Here is a 12,990-nt window from a genome sequence, read left to right on the forward strand (position 1 = left end):
CATTTATGATAGAAAGAGAATAGCAACTTCATGTGGCATCTAATGGTATACAAAGCATTCAGAATATTTTGATATAGATTTAGTGTCCATTTATATAATACATAGTATCTTTTAAAAACAAATGCAATTTTATTCATGAATTTTTTTGGCTATGGATTTTATTTTATTTTTCATTGTATTTTTTATTTATATTTCAAGTGTTATCCCCTTTCCTGGTTTCCTGTCCATAAACCCCCTATCCCTTACCCCCTCCATCCTCTTCTATGAGGGTGATCACCCCGAACCATCTACCCCTTCCCGCCTCCCCGCCCTGACATACCCCTACAGGAATCCAGGGGTCCAGGCCTGGCAGGACCAAGGGCTTCTCTCCTTTGTGCCCAATTTTTTTTAATACTAAGGTTCAATGTCAAAATGACTTTTTCTATTTATATTGTACATACACATATTAGTCAGGAAACTACTAGATACTCTAGCACTAGTTGTGTGCAAATGACATCACATGTTTATATAAAATGCTCGCTAAGTCATCAGGATAGTACTGGATATATTATCTAACTAAAATTTATTATTGTGAATTAGAGTTAAAACATAGCATCTGTAAGAAGTTGTGGGACATTGAAGACATACTACGATCACCAGACCTAGGAAAATAAAAGCACAGTGAAGTTTCACTTTATTCATATTTTTTGGGTATCATTAAACAATTTAATGTGGAGGGGGGCATTAAAGTTCACAGAAGGTAAGACAAGTCTGTTATCTTTCAGTTAACCCTTTCATTTTCCAGAAGCCTATGCAAATTTGCTAAGTATTCTGTTTCTTTACTAATAGCAAATCCTCTCATATTACTTGATGGGGCTTGAAATTAAATACTCCCACATATCACTTATTTCCTAGATGTACCAGATGTACCCATTTTTGAACAGCCGGTTCATCGATTTTATATGTATGAGCTTTTATTTTTATATGTATGTCTGTGCAGCATGTGCATCCCTACTACCTGCAGAGACAGAAGAGAGCAGTGGATCCTGTGGACCCAGATGTACAGACAGTTGTGAGCCACCATGTGGGTGCTGACAACTGAAATCTGTTCTCTGGAAGAACAGCCAGTGCTCTTAACTGCTGAGCAATCTTGTCTCCCTTATTGATTATTATTTTTTAGAAATCCCCCTTTTATATTTAAAAATGTTTTTCGTGTAATATAGATTGGTCACCGTGTCTCCTTCTTTAATTCTTCCCAGATTTGCCCTTGCTTCTTCTCTATCTCTGTCTCCCAGAAGAAAACTCAACAAAAATACAAAAACAAAAATCATCAAAATAAACAATAAAAAACAGTAGCAAAAAAAAAATCTTAAGAAGTAAAACAAAACTTCTGCAAAAACATGGAGTTTGTTCTGTGTTGGCCCAGTCCTCCAGGTAATGGGCCCCACACTATAAGAGGGTTGATCTATCCAGTGATTCGCTATTGGAGAAATCTGATTTTCATTTATATTTATTTAATAAACCACATTAATATTGTTATTTGAGCATATCCATCATCTCCTTTCTCTTATCTCCCTGAGTTTATCAAGGGAAATAGCAAGAGTGTGTCTTGTTCTGGGGCCTGAAACATTTGTAACTAACTCATAATTAATGGGGTCATAACTGGAGATGTCTGTAACAATGATGAACTGACTTTTTCTGGATTAGTAAGTGTATCACGAGTCTAGTAGAGAGAAATGGGGCTCAGTATGCATCTGACAAGGTGAGGTTCCATGTCTGAATACTAGGGTCCTGCTACATTTCAAAAGATAAATATTCCATGACATTTAAAGATCCAGATAAAGACACTATGGTCCTATTATTTTTTTCTATAGCACAGTTTCAGACACCCCTAAAATTTGTTAGATCTTTATCTAAGTTTAAGTAATTCAAGTTGAATACTAATAGTCATTTTCTGTGTGTTCCATTTTCCTTGTCTTTAATTAAATAATTTATTTTAGACTTAGCATTATAACTTTTGTGTGTGTGTGTATCTGTATGTTAATTAATGTAATACACTAGGCTAAAGTATTTAAGTAGTATTTTAATAGGAGCTATGAGGTTGCTTTAACAAGAATAATAGATTTTAAGTTGTTGTTGTTTTTAATGTTGGTATCTAAATTGTAGTTGGAACATAGTAGAGTGATGGAATTTAATTTTTACAGGGTGAGATTGACCCCACTCCGTAACCTCCACATCCCACCTTTGACCTACTGTACAGAAACATGAGCTGTTCAGTCTCTGTTGAAGATGTTTCACATTCCTGTTTCCAACACTCTCAACTTCTATTTTGTGATATATAGTACTTTCTGGAGACTCGTTGCTTTTTCTTTTTTAAATAAGAACTTTGAAAACCTTTGGAAAAATGAAAAATTGAAGACATAACAGGTACCTACTTTTCCATGGGGCTGGATCATTTTCACACCAGTCTTGTAGTAGGGAAACTCAGAGGTGCTGTCCTTAGGAGTCACATTGTTCTCTGTGGGAAAAAGCTCAGTGGCTTCTGGCAACTTGGCATTTTGTTATTCTTGTGTAGTTGGGAAAAAGCCTGGGCTGATGGACAAGATCCGTCGCATTAGTCTTCTTGCTCCTTGATCCTGTCCAAGGAGAAAAAAAGGGAAAAGAATCTGCTAAACGTAGATAAACAGCATCCAGGGTAAACAAGACGAGGCAGCTTTTTCTTCTCCGTGCTTGGTTCCTGCAAAGGCCGCTGGGAACTGTTATTTCTAAAGAAGACTGGCAAGCTAATTAACATCTAATAACTATCTTTGCAATTTGCAAATAAAAACCAGCATTTGATTCACGTTACCACACAAATAGAAGGGAAGCTCGGTGCAGATTCAGTCTTACACACCAGTCACCCTCTTATGAATGGCACACCTTATCCTTCAAAATTAGCTAGAAGAAAGAAAAATCTATATACCAAACCCAATCCTCTAAATTATTCCTGCTGAAAATGAAAAAAAAATAGATTTTGGAGTGGAAGATTTAAAAGAGCAGATGTAGAAACTGAGATATTTTTTGGCAGCCTGTGTCAAAATTAATGAGCTTTGGGGAAACCCAGCTGATAGGGAGTTGGGGGAGATTACTATCAAAGCTACAGGAGTCCTCACACCCACAGCGAAGCAGCTTCAAGGTAGTTCATGGAAACGTGCCAGGGCAGGCTTTCACATTACTTATAGGATTATCCCATATTATCAAAAGCTTCCTACCACGTTAGCCAGCACATCTAACATTAGCTTTTCTATCAATAAATACTTCACACATGCCTTACTTCAAGGCCCACCTGCCTACATAATTAAGCATGACCTTTTTTTTTTCCTTTTTCATTCTTGCTAGCTATGTGTATAGTCCCTAGTTCCAGAGTCCTGGACAGATTATAGGAGGGCGTGGTCAGACTAAGAACCACTGCATGAAAAGAATTTGCTGGAAGGCCATGTAAACTCAGGCTTCTTAAATGTGTAGTAAGGAGTTTCCTCGGTGCTACTGGCTCCCTAATGGTTTTCTAGACCACTTCCTTTTCGTGAATGACTATATGCTAAATAGGTAATTTCCGTGTGTTGATCCTAAATATAATTAGTAGTTATATGTCTAGGCTATTCCCTTACATCTGGATGTAGGTTTCCCAGGGATATACAAATTAGGCAATCACTGTCTACATGTTGTTGCTGATAAGATGCTGTTATGGGACTTCCAGTTAGAATTCATACATAAACATATTTTTTTTTTGGTTACTCAGTTCTGCTACACTGATCTGTATGTTTGGACAGATTTGAATAACAGAATATGTGGGGGAATTTTAGCAAGTATTTATAACAATCCTTGTGACAAAGACTGTCCTTTCAGGTTTACTGTGCGTTTAAGTTATGTCCGCCTCTCCTGGCATACTCCCAGTCCATGATCCTAAACCAGTGCTTGCCGTGAGTCTGACCTCGTCTTAGGCACTATCCCTCAAGTACATAGGATGTCTCCCATTGTGATTTATACCCTTTTGAATCTTGGGTGACTCCATTAAACTACAGGATGAAGCTTAAATCACTGATTATAGTCGAAAAGACCCACAAAACTTACCCCTGTTCTTTTTCTGCACTTTCTTGGGCCTAGGTCTCCTCTGTCTTCCTACCACAGAGCCTCTGCCTCATCCCCTCAGCCTGCTGGAGTATTCCCCACTCTTCAGTTTTTTAAAGGGAAATGCTCTTTATTCGGCAGCATCAGAACAGCAGAGCTGTCAAGTGTGAAGTGAAACGTGGTGAAAAATGGCACGCACCTATGTGATACCAGGATTTTCATTGGTTTGAAATAATTTATGACAAACTATCATCTACTTGGGGGGATCACTCTGAGTGACCTTCACAAGAAGGTCAAAAAATTTCGCATCCTTTTTCCACTTGGAACATTAAAGCTGTGTAATGCTAATTTAGCTTGAATTAGGTACGTACGTTATATAACAAATCAAGTCCATAGTGAGAACATTATTATGGAGAAATATGCAATGGCTTCTGCATAGGACATTCATATCTATTTGAAGAAGCTTGTGATCCTCAAGTACAAATTTGTAAACTGATTATTTCACCCTGATATATTTATTGAACAATGACTTTATGTATCTTTCTGTAAACTAGAGTGCCAAATCCCCAATATTCATGTTGATTAAAAACAAAACCAGTAAAAAATGCTTTGGACATACCCAATAAGTGTACTTCACTCCTTTGCAAATTAGCTGGTGACATGTGCTTGTCATTCCACTAAACATTGAGGAGGAAGAGTCCTTGATTTGACCAATCTCATATTTTAAGAGAGACAGATTTTAAAAAGAGTTAGTTTATATATTTGTATAAGAATAACATGATAGGAATCATGGGGAAATCAGTTAATGGTGAGAGGTGTCAGATTAGGTAGGTTTTTCTGGGCTTTCTGATAATATGAGTCTTCAAAACCATAGATGCATCGTATCACCATAGAGTGGCTCTACATAGCTATAGGTGATAGCCTCTGTTCCTTCCTGCCACTTCCTTCTCAGACAATGGCCTTTAGTTTTTCCGGTTGTTGTTCTGAATGACGGTAGAGCTAAGAAACAGACTATGTGCGTGATCTGGGGCTGGGAGAGCTGTCTCAAGATAATTTAGGATTTGAGCAACTGAAATTAAGAAGTTAGACACTTTAAAATAATTATGTCTCTTTAAATGTATGTGTCACATTTATAGTTTTAAGAAGTTAACCATTCTGAAGTAATATAGAGTAATAAATAAATATCCTCAACCCTTGGTTTATGTCCTGGCACTGAGCCATACAGAGACAGAAAGTCAAAGCACCCTTCCTTGGGACAGAAAGTAGTTTACCAGAATAGCAGAGGCATAAATTCAGAACATGGACCTAACTAGGTTTGACTCTTAGAAGGTTGATATTGAACATTGCTATGAAGGATAGGTATTTGTCTTTATGAAATGCAGATGTCTCTCCTGAGAGGCTCTGTGAGAGCCTGACAAATACAGAGGCGGATGCTCACAGTCAACCGTTGGACTGAGCATGTGGACCTCAATGGAGGAGTTAGAGAAAGGACTCAAGAAGCTGATGGTGTTTGCAACCCTATAGGAAGAAAAACAATAACAACCAACCCGACCCCCCAGAACCCCCAGTGACTAAACCACCAACCAGAGAGTACACATGGAGGGACCCATGGCTTCAGCCGCTTATGTAGCAGAGGATAGCATTGTCTAGCATCAGTGGGAGGAGAGGCCCTTGGTCCTGTGAAGGCTCCATGCTCCCATGTAGAATGCCAGGGTGGTGAGGCAGGAGTGGGTGGGTGGTTAGGGGAGCATAGAAGAAGGGGAACGGGGGATGCTATGGGGGTTTCAGAATGGAAACCGGGAAAGGGGATAACATTTGAAATGTAAATACATAAAGTATCCAATAAGAAAGAAAGAAAGAAAGAAAGAAAGAAAGAAAGAAAGAAAGAAAGAAAGAAAGAAAGGAAGGAAGGAAGGAGGGAAGAAAGAAAGAAAGAAAGAAAGAAAGAAAGATGTCAGTACAAGATCCCATGCATTACTCCACCAGAAGGTGAAAAACTTCTAATCTACCGATGAATTCATAATTCCAGTATCATTTTGACTTGCTTATATAAAATTTGACCTCTCATTGACAATGTCTGTTATAGACCGAGAATTAGCTAACCCAAGGAAATTTGGATTGAGCCATGTACAATATTTTTAATGCAGCATACAAATCTCATCTGCTTTTTTCCCTGTCATTAATTTGTTTCTTAATTCTGGTCTGTACATGGTGCCATCATTATAAACATCTGCCCAGATGGGTGAGACTAGTTGCGTTAAAATTGAACTCTACAGTCACTTCTGTACCAGGGCTAGAGGTAAGTGGTAGCTAGTAGAGGGTTAGTTTCTGGGCCTATTCCTTACAGCGGCTCATGCTCTGGTAATCTGACATTTGACATACACCGTTGTCTTTCTGCTTAAAAGTTAACGATCTCAGTGTCCCATGAGATTCAGTCTTAGTAAGTGATAGCTTCATGCCTTCACTTATCTCTGATATAGAATCTGTGTTACAAGGGAAGAAAGTGGTCAACAGTACTCAGCTCTTGAAATTACATTCTAGGTTCCTGTTGTCACCATTTTACAGATTTCACCCAAGTTTTAGAATGAAAATTATTCAAAGTCTCGTTCGCTCTCTGAGCTAGTACGTCAAGGTGATTCTAAAATGATCCTACAAAAAAACAATTGGGTTGGCAATTCAGTTGTAATGACCAGGTGATTAAATTTTTTATCTCATCATAATAACCACTTAATATGCCTGCTGTGCACTGTAAATATTAAATAAGATTTTGTATACCCCTATAAACCAATGGTATTTTTTTGCTAGAAATCAAATAATAAAGTACTCAGATCTTAGGGTGTCAAATGATGGACATGTACGTGTTTTACCACGTGGGTAAAAGCACAAATCATAAAGACCAGATTATTTTCTTCTGAGAGAGCTGAAGGAGAGTCCATGGTAACTATGGGAACCCTCTTCTCTGCTTCCTCGTGCTTCTCAGCAAGTGTGTGAAGCCCTCTGGAAGTTGCTGTGTACCCTGCTTGTTTCTCTCTCGTTTCCTGTGTGCTGTTCCTTCAAGTTGTGTGTATGAGGCCTCATCACTCTTTCTCACTCACCCAAGCAACGCTGGGTTGGAAACCTAGCCACCCAGCCACCATGAAAAGTATGACCATTTCTTAACAATGTCAATATTCATATTATTTCCTGACAGGTTCGTATTCTGTAGTCTTGTATTAATACTTAAACATATGAATCGGAGGAGGTACAATTAAATCCAGAATAACTTGTGATAGTAAAGGACTGAACCACACCCATCATGGATGCAGTTGTCCTGTGTCCTTTTAACAGTGCATAAAATACAAAGACACCTCTGTGCACATTTATCTCTGTTAGTCTTGCTAAATTCAGACAACTGAAAGGTACTGAGGACTGTTGTGGGTATTTATTACTTTCACAGTTTGGAGTTCAGGACATTCGCATCTAGTGTCCACTAGCTTGTACCTTTTAGTGACATTTCAGTTTGGGGACTTCCAACTGCAATCATTTCTGAAATTCCTGCTACTGAACAATACAAACCAGACCTTACAAGCTTATAGTTGCTTAGGGCTTTTTCTTTTAAGGGTATATCATAATAAAATCCTCCAAGAGGCTATGTACTTCCCCTTGGTAAAGTATAATATCCCTTTATAAATAAAAGTTGAAACTTTCATTCTCTACACGTCTCATTGTAGTCATACATGTCTTAATATTTTTTTAACAAATTTAAGTAATTAATTTCATTATGTACGAGCCAATATTAAATATGAGGAAATTAAGGAGAGTAAAGAAATCAGGAATACAGGGGGATCACCTCAAGTGAGAGAAATTGAAATCAAACAAACCCACATTGTCCACATTTCAAATTATTTCCTTATAGACATATTGTAGTTCTGTAAATAATTCTATTTTCAGATGATGAGAAAAACAGACTGGCCAACTGCTTTCAGACTGCTTGATCCTGTCAATATTTTCATTAATTATTCGAGCTTTCAGTCTCAAATTTTGCAAATACTTCCCTCAATGTAAGGGTAAAAACAACGATTTTGTCAGATCTTTTTGTTATTGTTGTTGTATAAAAACTAAGACACTGTCAAGTTTTTTTTCTTTTCTTTTTTCTTTTTGTTGTTGAATGAAAGCTAAGACATTGTCAAGTCTTCCTGTTTGTTTGATAGTCCCCCCACTTAGAAGCATATGTATTTTTGCATTTTGGAATGACTTAAATCCTTCTTCATAAGAGGGAGCTTGACAGTTTAACCTTTGGGCAAAGGATAAGGAGGGTATAAATTGTAAGTGACTTAAAGGACATGGTGGCCGTGTGATGGCTCAGCAAGAACATACTGTCTATAAATCAGAAACCTTTACTAGACACTAAATCTGCCATGCATTCCTTTTGGATTTCCAGACTGTTGAAATGCAAGAGGAAAGTGTTGCTCTTGCTAAAATCAAACTAACCAAACCCAAACAAAGTCAAGTTACAAGTCCAAGTGGAAATGCAGGAGGGGGTGACATCTTTGGAACATGGCGGCATGCTGGCACACATTGTGCTTCCCTCCTGTGTGTCAACACGCACATAACTGTTCATATGTGGCTCCCACTGAGCATTGACTAATAAACAGATCAGTGACTACTGGGGGTTATTTTTTCACCAATAACTGAATTGTAAGTTTAAGAAACCCAAGAGTGAATTGCCAGGATTAGGTGAAAGACGTGGAAGGGTGATGCCATCAGAAGCTATAATAATGTGAAAGTGAGTTAGAAAGAAATATTTTCCCTAAGTCTGGAATATATTGCTTTTGTTTTATACCAGTCATAAGTTACTAGACCGTTTTATGTGCACATAATGTCACCAGAAGTGCCTGTCTAACAGAATAAAAATGCATTACCAATTCTGCTGTGATGACCACAGCACAGAAACTATTAGTGTCATTTGTCACTGTGGCATAGTGTCTAATAGTTTTAAAGAATGAGCAGTTGTAGCAACTATTTGACATTTTAAAGATACTGTTTCTCCTCAAACACATTCCATTGACTCATCAGGTCTGAGGCCATTGGTTTGTCCACTCATGTCATTTCAGGGAGATAATAGAATACACCCTAGCCCATTTTGAACAGCACTAGTATGTGAATGGCCTTTAATAAGTCTCTCTCACTTAAAACAATTGTTTATCTTTTATTATGTTTTGGTGCTGTGTAAGTTATCACAAAACAAGAAAATAGATTATATATATATATATTATATTATATTATATTATATTGAACAGATCATCCAAACTGAAAAATCTGCTTCACATGAGATACTTAGAGGACACGCATCTTAGTGTGCTTGAGAATACCCATGGCTGAGATACCCATTAACAAAGCAACTAAGGTAGGAAATGATTTATTTGGTAAGGTTTATTTGGCAAGATTTATTTGCAGGTTGCAGTCCATCATGAGGGAAATTCAAGACAAAAAAATAAAGGAAGAACCTGGAGGCGGGAAGGAGACAGAGTTTCTGCAGGAATGCTGCTTACTGGCTTGCTCTTCATGGGTAGCTAGACCTGCTTTCTTATCCAACAGGGCAATCTGCCCAGAGGTGGCACTGAACTCAGGACTGAGCTGTCCCTCAGATCCCTCAAGAAAATTCCTCACAAAATTGCCTATAAGCAACAGTAATAATGTAACTAATAATAATAGCTAATAAAAGCTAATAGTATTGAATACTTTGTGGGTAATAGTCATTTTCCTGTATTGCGTATTTTATTCTTACTTATCAACATTGTAGGTATGAATATCATTACTTTTAATTTGGAGCATGGGTTACAGGAGTTATGTGATCTTCTCAAGGCCTTGAAGCCATTAAACAGAATATCTGATACAGTAAAGTCTACATTTTATAATCTGTAGATTCTGAATATCAATTCAGAAACTGGTTGTTGTTAAGATGATATTACCTAGCCACTAATATTCTTTCTTAGTTACTTATTCAGAAATATCCATGAATATTAAAGGTCAATTATGTTAAATGTTCCAGGAGCTACAGAATAGTTTCTTCTCTTATTTACTCTATTTAAATGTGAAATTACATTTTTTGCTGGCGAATATAGATTTTATATGTATCAGCTTTTGATCAATACAGTTTATGACGAAAACAGAGGTATGTGAAAAACACAGTTTCAGGTCCTGGCAAGCTTGCTTTGCTGAGCATCTATGAACCCTTTAGTTTAGTGAGCTAGCACTATGTCCTTCCCAACTGAGTCTGGCCAGCCTGCTACAGTGTTCAGCATCGAATCAACTCACTAGACTGGAGTTTGCTGACCCTCTACTCATAGCTAGCCTTTCACCCCCAGCAAGTGGTGATGGGTAACTCTGTTCCCTCTAACCTTTGGGAGACACAGAACACCTGGCCAGAAGGAGAATCCATCTTTGTCCTTCTCTTGATACCTTTGATGATTACCTCTGTGGCTGTGTAGTTTGACCAAGGTATGCCACGATGTTGTTTTGTTTTTCCTCTCAAGTTTCAGAGTAGGCAGCGGCTGTGTCCTTGGTGAAGTTGTTGAGTAGTTGTGGAAGTGTCTGTCCTCCAAGTCCCCGTGAGTTTCAACTCCAGAGAAGATTACCAGCACAAGGCCACGCCTCTTGCCTGCATCTTTTTGGTTTTTGTTCACATTCTTTTCTACTTCTCTTTCTCCCATCCTTCAGGGAAACTCCCTGCATGCTTACTTGCTTACCTTTTCCACTTTGTTGACTAAACCCTTGTTCCAGGTTCCCTGAGATTTGTCTCCTTGGGAGTGTTCTTCTCTGTAGCACGAGGTACTTTCCGTTTACGACATAGGTTGAAAGACTCTTGTCTGAACTATTGATTTACACAGATCAAACTAATTGCTCAAAGCCCCAGATCTGGTTCTTTAGTTTTTGGGGTTTTGTTTTGTTTGGTTTGGTTTTATAGCTTTCTGACTCAGTCTTCCTGTGTGGCATAGGTGGATTGCTCTTTGCTCCTTAAATATGGGCGAAAATTTGAAGTAAAAGTAATAAAAAACCAGAGGCTTTGTTTTCACATAGAAATACTCCAATGCATTGCGAAATCTAAAGTGGAGTGAAATGATAACTGTGCCTACTCATCTGTTCATCTGTTTCAATAAACTAAAATTAAAAACAAAATATTAAATGTGCTGTTCATGTGTATCCATGCTCTAGCTTGAATAATGTTCCCTAGTTAAAACGCAATGAGGGCAGGAAAGCTTTTTCTATTATAAAACTCCACACAGTGTCAGCCAGCTTGCTGTCTGAATCCAATCAGGTTCGTCACAGTAGACCCGGCTTTTGCTTATGAGTCTGCTGCTCTGAGCCAAGCACCGGTGAGGAGAAGGAACGATGAATAATTCTCTCCTTCACTAAATGCTGAGAATAAGTTCTCAGAATTCTTTTCTGACCGAAGGTGAATCATCTCTCAGAAAAGACCCTTCTAAGCAATTTCTAGTCAAACCTGCAGTCACCTCCATGTGTTCTGTCTGGTAGACATGTACTTAATACATCTTGTTCTACCCTTAAAGCAAGTACTCTGTGGCACACATACCCTACATAATCTTCTAATAGACATGGTTTTAAGATGAAAATCTACAACCAACTCTTTTAAGTGGATAGTACCCAGAAAAACAAATATTCATAACTAACATTTCTGTTTTATTGGACTTTTTATCGGATTTCTTTATTTACATTTCAAGTGTTATCCCCTTTCCTGGTTTTCCATCCATAAACCCCCTATCTGATTGCCCCTCCCCTTCCTCTATGAGGGTATTCCCCCACCCATTTACCCACCCCTTCCTGCCTCCCCGCCCTCACATTCCCCTACACTGGGGCATTGAGCCATGGCAGGACCAAGGTCTTCTCCTCCCATTGGTGCCCAACAAGATCATCCTCTGCTACCTATGCAACTGGAGCCATGGGTCTGTCCATGTGTAGTCTTTGGGTAGTGGGTTAGTCCTTGGGAGCTCTGGTTGGTTGGTATTGTTGCCCTTATGGGGTTGCAAACCCCTTCAGCTCCTTAATCCTTTCTCTGACTCCTCCATTGGAGACCCTATTCTCAGTTCAATGGTTGGCTGCCAGGATCCGCCTCGGTATTTGTCATCCTCTGGCAGAGCCTCTCAGGAGACAGCTATATCAAGCTCCTGTTAGCTTGCACTTCTTGGCATCAGCAATATTGTCTGGGTTGAGATTGTTCTGTTATTGTTGTTTTGTTTTGTTTATAAAATGGGATGCAGCATAAATCTGTTTGCCCTGTTAGTCCTCCTGTAATAAAATGATCTCCAAGTCTGACTCTGTTATCCAACTCAAATTAGTAATATATTGAAACCCGAAGAGAGGGATAGCATTTTAAGTTGTACAGGAGAGATATCAAAGCTCCATTAGGGCTAGGTTTTCAGGATAATGAAGTCTATTCTGGGTCTCCTTCATTATAGTATATAATCTGTGGAAAGGCAGCATGAATTAAAGATGATAATGAGATGAGAATGGTGGCAAAAATTTAAATGCCACCACCCTGGGGGCTAAAGTAGAAGTGTCATAGCAAACTCTGATTGTCTGGATGAGCAGTGAACTCATGGCAGGTCTGGGCTATTTATAAAAGCATAATGATAATAATAGCAACAATAATAAAATTTATAGTGAGGATCAAGTGACTTGAGTGTTTTAGGACATGATAGCTTTATATTTTATAGACTTTACTTTCATAAACATAGACTGTTTCTCAAACTTGTCCAATAGATGCAATCTTTAAGGATTAAAAACAATTACAACTTTTTTCACTGAGCCCAGAGTTAAGTAAGTTCTACTAAAATTTTATTTTAAAGTATATACATATAAAGTCAGATATAAATGCCTCATTTTAATTCCTTTTATGAAAGATAA

General features: G+C 38.2%; 1 protein-coding gene across 5 annotated transcripts in view; it reads left to right on the forward strand.

Annotated features, from left to right (window-relative positions):
- B3galt1 (Beta-1,3-galactosyltransferase 1) overlaps positions 1–12,990 on the forward strand; it is a 582,026-nt gene that overhangs the window by 155,123 nt on the left and 413,913 nt on the right. The window contains 1 exon segment of one of the 5 annotated variants that reach the window (NR_197782.1): positions 9,366–9,472. The gene's annotated coding sequence lies outside the window, so the exon portion shown is untranslated. 5 annotated transcript variants of the gene reach the window in all.

The sequence above is a fragment of the Rattus norvegicus genome, chromosome 3, assembly GCF_021556685.1.
Source record: "Rattus norvegicus strain SHRSP/BbbUtx chromosome 3, alternate assembly SHRSP_T2T, whole genome shotgun sequence".
Classification (NCBI taxonomy): domain Eukaryota; kingdom Metazoa; phylum Chordata; class Mammalia; order Rodentia; family Muridae; genus Rattus; species Rattus norvegicus.